The following is a 12113-nucleotide window of genomic DNA, read 5'->3' as shown; positions in this document are numbered from 1 at the left end:
TAGATGCAGTTAAATAATAGCTGTTAAACAATGATTGCGTTCTTCTTTTAAACGTTATTATCCATTCAAAATAATTCCGGTGACATCAGTGACATTTTCTGTTAGTTTTCTTTCTTTTCTTTGAGAATATCTTCATGAGAGTTATAGCAGTAAGTATGCTTGTTCAGTTCACAAGGGTGAAGAAGACCAGAACAAAAAAATCCATTTGGAAAAGTTGTTATGAGGATGCCAATTTCAGACCAAATTTATTTTACATAGATCACATAGATCACACTCAATCCATTGTGACCTTTGGTGACCTCAGGTTCTTTGTCGCAATAAGAATCAGTACGCATGCCGCAGCCTCATATTACTGTGTCCACAGATGGTAAAAGACCAAAACACTTACAGTACATTGTTTTTGTGGTCTGGCTCTGTAACATGACTCTAAGCTAAGCATATTATGAAATGAATCAATGTAAACAGAATGTAGATAGAGAATTTAAATATTCATAATTCCATGCTGTGCTTTGCTCTGAACTATATATTTTAATGTAATGTTTATGGCATTACATATTTTTGTTTGTTTATCATATATTCAAATCAAAGGAAATGTATGCATAAATGTTAAAGCTTTTATGCATCTTAACTGCCATGTTTAACTCTGCTAAATATTTAATCTCATCACATAGTGTCCTCTTGGTCTCGACATTCATGCAAGTTCATACTTAGCAGTTATCCAATTCATACCTACGTATCGATTTTTCATTCTTGACCTGACAACTCATTCACTGAAATCAATTCCATATCGGAATGAACCCCAGACTCAAAATGAGCTCATATGTTGAGGAAAGCAGGGCTGTCAGGCATACCAGCACCAGAAAAATGTAATTCAATAAGCTAGACTTTGTAAGCAATACAGTAAATGACCTTAAATGCGTCGAAGAAAGGCTTAAATATTTAACTACATCAGTAGAATAAGCATTTTCTATTACGCTCTTCAATTTCACATGCCATATACATGCATTTGTTAGTGATTTTCTGTTAAACCAGCATATTAAACCATTCAGTGCCAGATTACTCTTTAAACCAGGAGTTTTTCCCCACAGGAATAGTGTTTCTTAGTGCAGTGCATTCTCTTTTGCCTGCGAGACAACTCCATTTGTTTGCATTTGTGTCCTATTGACAACTGCATCTGTACGAAATTAAATTACACGATCAAACGGGCCGATGGACAGTAGGGCCGATGGTAATGTGTTCTGTGTAATGCTGACTTTGAGGTAGCCTGGTAGTGATGCTACAGGGAAGATTCCAGCACTACTGCAGTGAAAATGTGTGTGTGTCGCGCATAGTAAAATCGTTAGTGGTAAACCAAGTCAGTTTTACTCTGAGAGCACATTGCAGCCCTTTGCTAATTAACATTGAGCATCAGAGCAGTACACAGTGTTTAGCAGTGTGCTCGTCTACTGAAACGGAAGGGAAGATACGTTATTACACTGATTACGACAAATCATAAATTATGTATTATGTATCATCTATAAATTCCGTAAACTTTGAAACATAGCGGTCATGACATATAAATTCAGAAATAGCTGAACCTTTGACTCCCGTAGCCCCTCCTATGAGGTAGGTACAATACACGCTCACCATGACTAGACACCGTCCAGGACCTGGGAAAATACGTAATTGCTTTGGACTCAAATACTTTTCTGTGCTTGATTACTCTTGCCTGGTGCAATAGAATAAGAGGACCAGAAGTCATGGTTTTTCATACACTAATACACCTGACAAGCTCAGTAAAGCATAGAAAGGTATTTGAATCCAGAGCAATTATGTATTTGACCCAGGTCTGACCTCAACTAGCATGCTTCCAGTACTGGTCCAGTACATCGGCTGGCTGACGCCTGACCGCTGTCTCATCAAATCTTCCGCTGTGGATGTATTTTACAAAATCAGGGGGCTATAATCACAGGAATCAGCAATGTTTTTTCCCCCGCTCCCACGCTAACAGGTGTGCTTTCCTTTTTCATCTTGGGGGAACATGCGAAAGCGCAACAGTTCTGGGATCATCGGCTTAATTACGATTTCAAAGGCGCCAACACGAGCTGTGAATATGGGATGAGGGTCAATTAACCTCTGTCGAAATCTTCCTGACCACAGAGAACAGAAAAGAGAGTGGACTTCCCCCACCAGGGATTTCAGCTTTAAAATTGGCAGGAGGTTTAAATCTAATTAAGGTGAACAAAATACACCAAAGAACATTTTCTTCTAGTGTGCTTTCTTCTTCTAGTCTGGTTTATTCTTAACTTTGGGTAACAACTTTTGAGCAGATGTTAAATTTTTCCTTGCTTTCAGGGATCAGTGTTCAGTGAACCCATTGGTTTGTGCATGAAAAGTAAAACAAAAGATAGAACTTGGGTAAATTTGTTATTCGAAGCTGAGAACAAAGTCCGCTGTAGTTCGACTGGACGATGGCCAAAGTATATTTAGGAGCTGAAAAATATGATTCTCGTGAGTCTACATGGGAACACGTACTCAAGTGCTTATTATCCACTGGCAAAACCAAGTTTATGTGGAGAAGCAGCAGACCTTGATGAAATTGTCAGTGGAGTATGGAAATTTGGAGATACGGCGAATGCAAGTTGCAGATAATATCCTTTGGTATCAGCCCTCATATGTGAAATGGAAAATAGTGCAACAAAAACTTTATATTAGCTTTCAGTGATACTGTAGTAGCTAATAGTCTTCAGGTTTATGGGAATTTTAATGGTTTGTATGCTGCTTAATTCTCCTCGGCTCTCAAATTTTCAACTAGCTGCAAATAACTGCTTTGATCCTCTCTACAGTCGCACAATGATGAAGTTCGCAGATTTGAGCCCCAATTACATCTGTTAACGTTGAGCTTGTCACACGTTTCCTTGCGAACCGAACACTCACGGGTGAAATTTAATGGTGTTAATGGCAACACAGCCGGTGACACTAAGCAAATGCCCCTAACGCGCCAGACTCATGCGGACGTGTTTGCAAACACACTGTCCAAATGCCCAAATGAACCGCTTTGAATGCGGAGCCTGGTTTAAGCTGTGAAAATGACTCATTATTTTAATGGGGACATCACCTCCTGAATGTCATTTACACAGTAACCCACCTAACGTATTGCCACACTGCTCCCCGTATAGAGGCAATGGGTATACTGCGAGATGGATTGATGACATGCAAATTGTTACTGGGCATGTGCTTTGGATGTAATAATCAACCACATAATTTTGTATTGGTGAAAAAAATGCTGAGAGAATGGGTGTGAAGGACAACACTTTTGCAGTTCGGTAATTTGAAGTTACAAGATTTGAGACGGATATCGAAGCTTCTGATACAGTCTGCTATAGAGGAAATGCAACAACGTCCGACATGACCCCTACCATCCCTACCATGAGACACCTTCAGGAAGGAGACCATTAAGTTATTACAGGTACATATTAAGCCTAACCACTGACCGTCCTCACCTTGGAGGGACCTCTCCTCTGTCCCTCCAGAACGGCACGTGAGCCACACGGACCCCACTGAAAACAGACAGGCCCATTCTCCACACCTGCATCACACCACAAAAACCAAAAAATTACTCGTTCTCAACAAGTATTTTAGTCGTACGTTGAGAATTCTTAACATCTTATTTCTTTTACTTTTTTGCTATACACGACAAATATAGTGCAATGAGAGTTTTCATTTCAGATTAATTTCAGGATTTGCCAGTGCGCTAAGAAAATGTCACTTGTCAAGCAAACAGTAACTGAAAACAATATTTTCTACTTGAGAGAAAAACATTTATCTAAAGTCTAATTACAAGACTAAAACGCTTGTTACGACAGGGTTTTTCTGAATGTGAAAATACCTTCATGAATGAGGCCAACTTTTCTAGCTGCAGATCGTATCTTGGTGGACAGATAATGGAGTGGGGGGGGGGGGGGGGGTCAGTTTAAATAGAAATTGCTCTTTATTGATCCTATTCTGAATGAGTTCCATTCTCCAATTATCAGTTATTAAATATTATTTATTATGATTATGATTATGATTAGGATGATGATGATTATTATTGTTGGTGTTGTTGGTATTGATGATACACAGGGCTTCTGTAAGGAGAGGGTATGAGTGATGTACTGTACATCTGTAAATAAGTATGTTGAACACAAATGTAACAGTGAGGTCAGGGGGCGGGGGGCATTCAGGATTGATCATGCATTTGTCTTTCTCTTTCTCAATACATGAATTATTTAGAAAGCTCAGATCAATGTCTCTGCTTAATGGACTGAGAGGTATTTACTCCGTGGTTCATTACGGTATTATTCACTCCTAACGCTGCCGAGCGGGGCGGGGTGAGTGTGAGTGGAGAGAGATGGACAGTCTCGCAGACAGAACAACAAGCAAGCTGTTCGCAGGATTGAAAAGCAAACTGAAATATGGGACCGGACGTAGTGCTGAATTAACGTCCAGCTTTGGCTTTGGTGGATTTCAAATACATGAATTAAATTGTAGCAATTAAAGCTTCTGCCATTTCTTTAAATGAAATGTGTGTTTGGATTGAAGCAGACATTTTGTGCAATTCTATACAATAAATGCAGTGGATTTATTATTTCTGTTGTCAGGTTCATTGTGCTTAGCAACCGTACAAAAAAATCATGTTGTTTAATGGTTTGCCTAAAAATTTCAATTTGTGTTTCATGTGTTTGCGGATGTTTAGCCTTTAGTTAATGGGGACGCAGGGGATATAGCGGCACGCTACATTAGATAGCCTACTGTTAAACGGTAATAGGACAAACACGGAACAACCACTTTCTGTCTGACATTCAGAGGGATTGTTCTCAACCATGTGGAATCATATCACATAAAAAGCCAGACCATGTCTCTATCAGGCTGTCAAAGAAAAGCAAGTTTGAAATGTGCTAAGTGCAGGGTTACTTTCCAGAACTCTCCTTGACTTGCTTGACAACTGCCCCCAAACCTGGGAGATTGTTGAAAGCTTTTTGGTCAGTAGCCTAACATTCATGCGTAATTTCAATACAGATTAAAGCACTGTGCTCTCTCCCAAGGACAGTTTTTCACAAAGGAAGCTTTTAGGTGGCTTGCAGGAAAGGGAAGCTGCTATTCCATAGAGAGTAGGCCAAACAAACAGTTACAGTAAGTGACATTTTGGTTTTTACCTTGATTTCATACCAGGGTTAAAAAACTTGTCATCCACCAAGAGAGCAGTCAGCCTCCAACAGAGCCTGTTGTGTAAAGCAGGATCCAGGAGGTAATTATCGGTTTCCGAATAATTTTCAGAAACCCGGGACCTTGGCTAATAATTGGCAGAGTTATTACTGTGCCGTCTTGTTAGCCGTCGTCATGGCGACCGTTGCCGATGGTTGCATTGGCGGTGCTGCCGGCGCTATTGTTTGATAATGGAAGCGGTGGAGTGATTGAGCAGAGCGGAGGAGAGGAGAGGAGTGTGTAATCCATAACGACAGCGATTCAGAGAGCAGCTTCACTGTAGTGGATGGAGGGGGGGGGGGGTGTAGTGGGAGAGACAGGGTGCCATTAAGCTGAACCGGTAATTAAAAGCACTGCATTTCTTCAGCTCCGCGCTCTAAAGAGACAGCCGGAGAAAGAGAAGGAGGGCTTCACTAAAAGGGTGGCGGAGCAGGGTGGGGTCTTCCTGCCGTTATCCATTACGCTGGCCTCCGCGCCGATCTGATGAGGCGAATGATGATGTTTCACAGCGTAATCGGAAAAGCGTCACGATCTCTCCGCCGAGCCTGGGCAGGAGCGCACGCAAGCGGCCCCGTAATGTTTCGCTTGACGGTGGAGATGAGAGCTTTGACAAGCGGATTTTATAGATGCTCCCCTGCGTTATTCACGGTCTCCTTCACACGGACGCGCTTCCATTCGGTGCGAAATGACCCGCGCTTTTATCGGAACGCCGGCAGAGAGGCCCTTCCGCACGCACGTGAACGAACACCGCTTACGGGATTCAACCGAAAAATAGAGCCGGGTCGTTTCGCTGAGTGGCCCAAAAACAGCCACCACACACCACACACACAAGAAAAAAGCATTTTCAATACATTCACCCGACTTCATTTCTAGTTTTCATATTTGATATTTAGTTTGTGGCTCTTTGCATCCACCACTTGATGTGAGTGTCGGGGCTGAGTAATGAGAGGCCAACAAAACCCGATTGTGAAAGAAGTGAAATGAGAAATCCGAGTCAAAGGACCCACTCACTGCGGAGAATGGGCTGTGAAAATTATTTCCTCGATCCGATGGGCTGGCGTAGCAGTTTGAATCAGACAGCGTCGTTTGTGTTCGCTCTCCTCGGCAGTCAGCTGGAGAGGGCCGGTGAGCCGTGGATGTTGGAAGCCTAACGCTGACCCGTTCAGATGCTTAAACGCGCCAAGACATGGAATAAAACATGGGGAAAGAGGGAAAGCTCCCATCTGCCAGGACTAGGAGCCAGGAAATGAGCTTAATACATTCAGCTTGATAGTGTTTCATTTGAGGACATCTGATAGAAAAATCAGAGGAAGAAAATCTAGTTTTGGCTATAGGGGCAGCTAAGTGGCTGAGGTGCATGACTGGGACCTGGAAGGTTGGTGGTTCAAGCCTCATTGTCGCCATGATAAGATCAGTGCAGCTGCTGAGTCCTTGAGCAAGGCCCTTAACCCCTCACTATTCCAGGGGGGATTGGCCCCTGCTTAGTCTAATCAACTGTAATGTAATGAAATGTAGTTTAATCTATGAAGCTGAACTAGCAGAATGTAATGAGCTCCATATGATCTTTCAATCCGTGACCTTTGTCCAGGGGGCTAATAACAACATACAATATCATAGCTGCCCATTATGTTCACATGATTGTTGTCTATTCCACCCATCACCTTGTGATTAAATTAATTGAATTAAAACCCATTGTTTGAGTCACTTTGCATGTTGTGTTCAACAGCATAGCAGATGCTAGACTTGATTTGTAAAGAAATAAGAGGCTGTTTCAGATTCGTGCACACATGTACAAAGAATCTATCATGTGTGCTTGTGGGAAAACTCTGGCTATCTCTGACCTGGGTCTGGTTAAGGAGGATAATTCATTTTAACGTACTTAATCCACCATGATCCTTTAGTGTCTTTTTATTGATTTCTTAGGAGGATAAATAAACCACTTCAATTAAATGAACACTCTTGGTGACACAAACACTCTTTTGCATCACCACAAGTGGCAGTACTTGAAGATGGTGTACAGTGAGTGCACCTTCGAATGATCCTCAAGACCGGGGCTTCTAATTGAGGCAGGCTTGGGTCAAATACCAGATTTTTTTGGATTCAAATACTTTTCCATGCTCAATTGATCTTGCCTGGTGCAATTGAGCCAACCAGGAGGACCAGAAGGTAGGGTTGTGCACTCTTTGAGATTATCTCACAGGTTTCAATACACCAGACAAGCTCAGTAAAGCATAGAAAAGTATTGGCATCCAAAACAATTACATACATATTTGAGCCATGTCTGAATTGGAGTTCCCAGGTGTGTCACCCCTTTTGGACCCTTGTGTAAGGTACTAAAACACCCATCACTTCCCGAAGGGTCCCAAATATCTACCTTTACAGACAGATAAATATGAAATCACCCAGGGCAACAGAGTCAACAAAGCAGAAAAATAATGTAATTTAACAAACAGAAAAGATGACACATGATCCTCACAGATAAGGCCCAAGCGGGGATAATTAGCTGTTTTTAATGACATGGTTAGCATGCAGTGGAGATAAGGCTGATTGACAGGTCATCATCCATTTCTGTATCTTAATTTTCCCAGTGCGGACTCATTAAGTGTAACAGGCTATGATTTTATCTGGTAAGAGCAGAAGCGAGGCAAGGCTTGGCTTTGTTCACAGTCAGCGCTTGTAGGACAGCTGTACACTCTTAGAAAAATGGGTTTTGAAAGCGTTATTTGGCCATTTCAAACCTAAGATACGTAGGTGTGAAAAGCTCCCAGATTGAACCATCTTGTACCAACAAAGAACCCATGAACTAGATAGGGTTCCCCTGTGGAGGCACAACGGTGCCTGTTGGAACCCTTTCTTCTGAGAGAATAGAGATTCTCTAGAAATTGCCTTTGTGCTTTTTATTCAAACTCACCCACCCACACCGCACAGATTTTTCACACTTTTCCTACCAGACAAACTGGACCTCATGTTTAGCATGTAACCTGTTGGCTATGTCACAGATTCAATCAGATTCAATCATTTTTTAATAGATATATATATTTTAAAAACACTTAAATCCATGGGTGGCACAGTGGTGCAGTGGCTAGGATGAAGGGCTTGAGTTTGAATCCCGGCTGGGGCCTTTCTGTGTGGCACGTTCTTCCCGTGTTCGCGTGGGTTTAAATTACCTGTAGGTATGAGTGTGTGAGTGAATGGCGTGTGTGTGTATGTGTGAGTGTGTGAGTGAATGGTGTGTGTGTGTGTGTGTGTGTAGGTATGAGTTTGCGAGTGAATGGTGTGTGTGTGTGTTTGTGGGTATGTGTGTGTGTGTAGGTATGAGTTTGCGAGTGAATAGTGTGTGTGTGTGTGTGTGTGTGTGTGTGTGTGTGTTTGTGGGTATGAGTGTGTGACTGAATGGGCGGCCTGTAGCGTTGTGGTTGAGGTAAATGACTGGGACACACAAGGCTGGTGGTTCTAATCCCGGTGTAGCCACAATAAGATCCGCACAGCTGTTGGGCCCTTGAGCAAGGCCCTTAACCCTGCATTGCGCTCCAGGGGAGAATTGTCTCCTGCTTAGTCTAATCAACTGTACGTTGCTCTGGATAAGAGTGTCTGCCAAATGCCAATAATGTAATGTAATGAATGGTGTGTGTGTGTGTGTGTGTGAGTGAATGGTGTGTGTGTGTGTGTGTGTGTGTGTAGGTATGAGTGTGCGAGTGAATGGTGTGTGTGTGTGTAGGTATGAGTGTGCGAGTGAATGGTGTGTGTGTACCCAGCATCTCCACCAATGCATGTTGGGATAGGCTCCAGCCCTCCCCCATGACCCTGACCAGGAATAAACAGGTTAGAAAATGGATGGATAGATAGATGGACTTTTAAGATGGAATCAATTTTAAGGTCAAGCTAAGAACATTTAAGGTCCTAAAAATGCCAAAGCATTCTGGATGGAAAGCACAGCCGCCTCAAGGAGCAGGCTATTATGAACAGATAAGGAGAAATATGAATTCAAGCTGTGAGTGGTGCCTTGATTGCCTCTCAAGCACTTTAATTTACACATATTTTTGGAGAACTTCAATTAACTTCTGGTTAAAAAGTAATAAATATGTTTTTTTGAAACAGTGGTTGGGCAGGAACAGTTCCTTGCTAAGGTGCAGTATATGACTGGGACCAGAATAAGATCTGCACAGCACAGGCCCTCAAGCAACGCCCAATGCAGCTTAACCCCGCATTGTTCCAGAGGGGAATTGTCCCCTGATTAGTCTAATCAACTGTAAGTCACTTTCGATAAAAGTGTCAGCAACCAATTAATTAAAATATTTAACTCAGTATTTGCACATTGCCTGGGGAGGTCGTTGCTTGGTCATTTATAAAGTGCAGCAGATTCACATATGCCAGCCATGGGGTAATGCTACTTACAGGTATATGAGCATCTATGCCTAAATTTGATATCTTATTATAAACTTTTTAAATGTACTCTTTAAGTGCTGATTCAGCTTGTGCATATTCCTCTTCCTGCCAGCCAGGTATGTATCGACTGGAGGTAAATTTCTCATAGAAAAGCATAAATGAGATTTGTTAACTGAATATAAACATTCTGCACAGTCGAGAAATAAAACAAAGGGTACAGAGAGGACAAAATAATGCTGAAAGCAGACATAGAAACAACGATAATAAAAGCAGTCATTTAAAAGCACAAAAGATTTAAAGGCTGCATTTAATTGTAGAACCCCGAGGACTTTGGACTGGTACTGTAATGTAATGTCCTTATAAACAATAACTCGCCAATGAAAAATAACCAGGATAAATGCTGCCATGGCTGATATTTAGCAAGTATACTCCTTCTTCTGAAGGTCTCTATCGTTTTCATACTTCCTCCTCTGGAAATTAAATGACAAATGAAGCTGCCTTTTGGTGTGCAGAGATTTTTTGTGTGCCTGTTTTCACAAGTGTAATAAACAAAGGGCTGTTCAATCGATACGCAATAGACAATCTTTGAATTAGAGTCTTTGAAATGTATTTTTGTCCTTGAACATGCGCTTAAAAAGGCTTCCAGATTTTTCTCGGAGAAGCCGTGAAATTTCAATAAATTGCTGACAGAAAATAAGCATACCTATTTCTGTAGCTGATATGTCTGGGATATTCAGTCCTTTTAAAGTAATCATATGTAAAAAATGAATCATAATCCGTTTATTACACTTATATTTTGTTTAAACTAAGATTGGAATTGTATGTACAGTCCAAAGCAGTAAAAATAATATTTTGATATATAAAATGTCACTATCATATTACTATACTAAATTCAAATATCACAATTACACTTAATGTTGTTTAATTGTGAGAATGTATATAATGTTGTAATACTGTCAATTGCTCAATAGCCTGTTTAAAAGTTTTGATTTATGTTAATGCAGCTTGTTGAATTTAGATTTTCATACACAGCAGGTAAATTCATTAACAAAGTCAACAGGAGCACAGTGATGAATAATTCAGCGTTTTTGGTGATTGATTGCACTACACCAGCAGTCTCAAACTCCAGGCCTGGAGGGCCACAGCCTCCCTCAGCTGTCATTTCCTTTCAGTCCAATCAATGTAGGCCTTGGAAACAAGGTGTGCTGAGTCTTTAGCCAATCAATGGCTTTAATTAAGCATTTAAGTGTAGGAACGCATGAAAATCCAGCAAACACAGCAGCCCTCCAGGAATCCAGTGTGAGATTGCTGCTAGTAGTAGTAGTCTGTGTGTAGCCTGTGTGTTTAGTCAGTGGCGGGGCCTTCACTTGTGGGGTGTAATGTGAATATTTTTCACTTTACACTTTGCGTACAGCTGGAGAGGGTCCACAAATGGTAAATGGTTGGCAATTGATGCTTCTTGTTCACCCATTCATACACACACTCACTCACCAACGGCAATTGACTGCCATGCAAGGCACCAAACAGCTCGTCAGGAGCAATTGTGGGTTAGGTGTCTTGCTCAGGGACACTTCAGAACAGCATGGGCGTGGGATCGAACCGGCAACCCTCCGACTGCCAGACAACTGCGCTTGCCGCCAATGTCGCCCGGAAAAATAACATAGTTTCTTTCTTTAACTATTCTTTCAGGGTGGCTAGAATTCCTGGCTACGCTCCTGTTTAGCGGTACAGCCGTGATCCAGTTCTCAAAGCTAATGGAGAACAATAATGTTCGCAATCATAAAAACACAAATATTGCTGAGAGGAAGTTGTGTTTTTCAGCGGGCTTGTAAAGCCTGCATGTGGAGAATGCGGATCGTCTGCGTGCGTTTACTGCGTGTCGCGGACGTGCTTTTCCGCCTGGCAGCAGTGCGGTCCTCGTGTCGCCGTTATGCCTTCTGTGTCCAGGGGAAGGGACTAATTTGGTCTGATTTGTTTTGCTAATGTTCTGGCGGAGACCTCAGAAGGTAGGAGAAGCGACAGCATGCTCAGACATCTGGGAACCAGACCCGCAGCCACGCCATTGGTCCATCGAGCTCCACCTGCCTCCACCTGCCAGGTCCTCCAGCCTCCCCTGTGCGAGCTCACAGTGCCCCATAACAGCCCGAAAAAGTGCCAAATTTAACCCTGTGTGAGCTCACAGATCCCCAAAAAGGGCCCAATTTAACCCTGTGTGAGCTCACAGATCCCCAAAAAGGGCCCAATTTAACCCTGTGTGAGCTCACAGATCCCCAAAAGGGCCCAATTTAACACTGTGTGAGCTCACTGCAGCCCGAAAAAGAGCCAAATTTAACCCTGCGTGAGCTCACAGATCCCCAAAAAGTGCCAAATTTAACCCTGCGTGAGCTCACAGAGGCCCAAAAAGGGCCAAATTTAATAACTTTTTCCAGTTGTATTTGTCTGGCCAAAGTGTATTCATGTTAATTGCTACTACCTCTCCCAGTGTGAGAGCACTTATAGTCGCA

General features: G+C 42.2%; 1 protein-coding gene across 1 annotated transcript in view; it reads left to right on the top strand.

The window, feature by feature from the left end:
* galnt9 (polypeptide N-acetylgalactosaminyltransferase 9) overlaps window positions 1–12113 on the top strand; it is a 110342-nt gene that overhangs the window by 72941 nt on the left and 25288 nt on the right. The window lies entirely within an intron of this gene.

Source organism: Conger conger, chromosome 11, assembly GCF_963514075.1.
Source record: "Conger conger chromosome 11, fConCon1.1, whole genome shotgun sequence".
NCBI lineage: Eukaryota > Metazoa > Chordata > Actinopteri > Anguilliformes > Congridae > Conger > Conger conger.
The sequence above is the reverse complement of the archived record's forward strand: the minus strand, read 5'-3'. Positions and strand labels throughout refer to the sequence as shown.